This window comes from Malurus melanocephalus, unplaced genomic scaffold (assembly GCF_030028575.1).
Source record: "Malurus melanocephalus ecotype Western Australia unplaced genomic scaffold, MMel_1.1 scaffold_75, whole genome shotgun sequence".
Taxonomy (NCBI): domain Eukaryota; kingdom Metazoa; phylum Chordata; class Aves; order Passeriformes; family Maluridae; genus Malurus; species Malurus melanocephalus.
The window spans coordinates 374,163-378,402 of NW_026623307.1; positions in this window are offsets into that span (position 1 = coordinate 374,163).

Below are 4,240 nucleotides of genomic sequence, written 5' to 3' on the forward strand. Positions count from 1 at the left end.
GCCGCTCCTCCCGCGGCGCCGGGCGGCGATTCCCGGCCCAATCCCGGGAAAGGGGGGCCGGCCCCGCGGGGCTCCCCGCACGCCCAAAGCGGGGGTACACCGCGGGCAGAGGCGGCGCATCGCCGGGCTGGGCTCCGGCTGCGCGGGGCCCGCGCTCGGGCAAGTCGGTAATAAATCATCAATACATTTAACCGCCCGCCGCTGCCTTCGGATGCGCTCGGGGCTGGGAAAGGCCCGATTTTGACATATTGGCTCATTATAATACCATTTAAAGGGAAACTCTTTTTAGTTACAGTTAGCAAAGTTGAGGTTGGATTTCCCCCTCTCCCCCCCCCCCTTTTTTTTTTTTTTCTTGGTAAGAATTTGGTAGATAAAGGTTAATCTTGGGCTGAATGATAGAGCTGTGATTGACAAGAGAAAAGGTGTTGAGGGCAGGTCGAGCTGTCTTATTTACAGCCCACTGCTTGCTATAGAGCCTTTGTTAGGACTGGAAAGCTAATTTAGTGCTGATCAAAAGCACCACAGAGTTAAAGGACTGGTAATGACTGCTAATTTCATTTCAGCCTCATACATCCCCAACTGCTGTAATTAAAGACGTGCTATTTAAATACAGGTGAAGGGGTTTTGTAGTAGGGGGAAAGTGGGTAGCCGGTTACAGTTTTATTTATGGTTAATATGGTAAAAGTCCAACATTTGATTTACGATTTTAGCGATTTGCTTTTTTGCACTCTTCTGCCCCTGCAGAGCAGGGCTGGGCGGCAGGGCCGGCCGTGCAGGGCAGGGTGAGGACAGCGCGCTGCAAGCGAGGGATGCGAGCTCCCAGCTAGCGTGGAGTTATCTTATTTTTAATTATTCCCATCAAACGGCAGTCAGGAAACATTGGGAGCGCTAGGAAGAGGGTAGACGGAGGGGCACGTGTCAGCTTTTAAGTGCCTCTGCGGAAGCTCGGGTCCTCATATTATTATTATTTTTAATTAAATTATTTTAGCACTCCACGGCTGGTTCCCTGGCTCTGAGACGATGTAATTTCACAACCGATATAACAGTTTCTTTCTGGGAAACATCAAAGGATAAAAGCTCTACATTTCCGTAGTTGGTTAAAATTGGTAAAAAAAAAAAAAAAAAAAAAAAAAAAAAAAAAAAAAAAAAAAAAAAAAAAAAAAAAAAAAAAAAAAAAAAAAGGAAAAGAATTTAGCCTTTAATCTCTTTTTATCCACGACGACTAAAGATCTGTACTCGACCCCGCTCGGCTCCGGGCTCCCCCCGGGCTCCCCGGGCTCCCCCCGGGCTCCCCCCGCTCCCGCGGCCGCTCCGCGCGGGGGGCGGCGCCCCCTGTCGGCCGCGCCGGGGGTGCCCGTGGGGAATTCCGCGGGACAGACGCGCCCGCGGGAGCGACCGGAGCGACGGGACAGCACCAACGGGTGGCGAGGAGCCGGACCTGGAACCGCCCTGGAGTCCCTGCAAGGGTTAAAGTCAGCACGGTGGGGCAGGGACAGGCAAGGTGAGMGGAGAGCCCAGCCCAGGAACCGCGGGCAGGGGAGCCACCGCCAGCTTGCGCTTCTTGCTCGCCGGAGATACGAATGTGGGCAAAAATAATTAAAGTGCCATTGATTTCTTTCTAAACAGAGCTTCRCATAAGGCTGGGTCTTACAGAAATGTTGATATGTGATGCTCTCCCACACCTAGGCAGAGCAGGGGAGTTGCGGCGGGACCGCGCCGCCCCGGCGGCCGGCAGGACATCCCCCCCGGCAGACCAACTTCTTTATTGGCAGCCTTAGGCACAAAAAAATTAAAAAATTAAAAAAAAAATCAGGATTAATTTTTCATAGTTCCCAACTTCAGTGTTCCAGTGCTGTCAGCAAATGCCAGCCTTTCAGATGCTCGTGCTTGTGTTTTCCTCCCAACGTGTCTTAAATAAGCCAGTGTTGACAGGTGTTGGTTGTAAGCAGCGTTGAACGGTTCCTTTTCATTAAGGAAACATTTTCTCAAATGGCATATGTTTAAACCCGAAGCAATAAAGTCAACTCAATCCCCCCTCCCACCAAAAAAAAAAAGAAAAAAAGAAAAAAATAGCAAAATAAAYACCCCCTCCCAATTCCTGGAAAAGGAAGAAGCGTTATCTTAAGTGAATGCCTGGAGTGCGATTTTCTTCCCTCACTGTGGAGATGACAGATTTAAAAGAAACCTGGTGATATAAAATGGTTCGCCAAAATATGCGACGTGCTGCCTTGCCACCAACTTTTTAGATTAATTCTCTACTTATTTTATAGCATGCACGTAGCTCAGTGTAGTGCATTTAACGACGGTATTTGCGAGTTGCGGTAATACCCAGCGCGGTTTATGCATCTTGCGTGCAAAGAGAAAGACTAATGGAAACCAAATTATTTCTGCTAAATTGGGGTTATTTTGTATCTCCTGTTGACAGCCTGGATGAAAGTCATAACGCCGCAGTTTTTCTATTAAATGAACCCTATGGCTGTCGGTCTCACAATAAACTTTTCACTTTGGAAATTATATTCGGATAGGGTTTTATGAAATATTATTGTTTGTCGCGCTGAGTATACTTTCTCCATTCTTTCAGTTTGATCTCCGCTCGAGACTCCCAAATAAGGCAATTCTGTAGTAAGAGCGCCTAAAATAAAGACATGGCATTTTCTATAAATAATAGCAAGAGCCCTGCACAGATTTCCCGCACAACGGAATTCCCAGATTTCCTTTACTGWTTCTTTAGTTAGCATGCTTTCGGTATATATAACTCTGAAATTAAGCAAAAATATACATCTGTATAGACCTGTCAAGCCAGYTATAAACAGTGGTATTATATGTCAATTACCACAGGAAACGGAAAAAATACAGAGCRCTTGGTACACACGGTTTAACGTCAGGAGGCACTTTACAAAAATTTAGTGACTCCTGCCGAAAGGTGAATGATTAACCCGGTTCCAGGAGAGGGGCTGTTAGTGCTCCTCTTAGAAACAGCAGTTGTGAGGGGGCTGTAAAGGGGTCATAAACTCCCCCCTCCCAAGGGCAGAAGTTTGCACATAAAATCAAGGGTCCCGAGTGATCAGTTTAACCAAAAKGAGGTTTTCCCGGGATCGGTTCGTAACTCAGTTGCCGGGTTTTATTCTGCAGACGTTACTCAAGGGAGCAAATGCTGTAAATCTGGGATCGGGTCCCAGGCTTGGCAGACAGCTGGCAGCAAGGGGGGGTCAGCTCTGTGCTCAGCTGGCAGCGATGGCAGGGGGGTTCAGCTCTGTGCTTGGTCCCGTTCATCTCCACTTGGAAGAAAAGTGCATTTTTAGTTTATTTATGTCTTTTGGAAGGAGTTGTTTTTGGATGCCGGCATTTCCTTCATCTCTCTGTTGAGCGGTGGAAGGGGAGGCTTGAAGAAACAAACCAGAAAAACASCCTCAAATGCCAATTTCGCATTTCACCTTTTCTTGCTTCCCTCTCAGCCTGTCCCTGGCACCTGCTGTCCTGAGCACCCGCAGCATCRCCCCTTCTCTACCGGCCCGTGGGCACCCCCTGGGCCCTTCTCCTCACATTCACCCGGTCCCATGGGCTCCCATGGGGGCAGCCGGGGTGTTTGGAGAAGCCCCGTTCTCCAGTGATTTCCACGGAAAAGGGTTGTGCCACCCCGCCGACAGCGCTCCACACCCCAACCAWCCCAACCCAGTGCTGCGGACCGTTCCGTGCCCAAAGCGCTTCTGCTGCCTGTCACACACGTCCGTGGTCTCAGCCCTGCTGGAGGATGGCGGGGAGTCCTACGGGCCCCCTTCTGCTGCCTTGGAGGAGCCCGAGGTCCCCTCACCTCCCTCCGCTGCTCCCGGGCCTCCTCCGGCAAAGGCTCTTTCAGATCTTCGGATGGAGGACAGTGGATAGACACATGGGAAGTGTTGTTGTTATTATTTATAGCACCATCTCTCTGCTCCGATTAAGCCCCGTCTAAATATGAATTCACAGTATAGACAGCTAGTCTATAATTTGAATTAAAATCCTCCCAACGAGCCCGTCGCTGGAGAAGTCTGAAATCACAAGCCTAAGTTGACACAATGAGCCCATGGTGTCAATAAACCATGGGCGAGATGGAGAGATTGTCACTCCAGACCATAACAGTTCTGAAAGTGTCATTACCGTCTGTCCTGTCAATGAGCTCCAAATTAAGGACTATGAGGAACAGCGAGATAAAAGTCACCGTCTTGGCTCCATTATGGGCGATCGTGTCAGTGATCTGAGAATC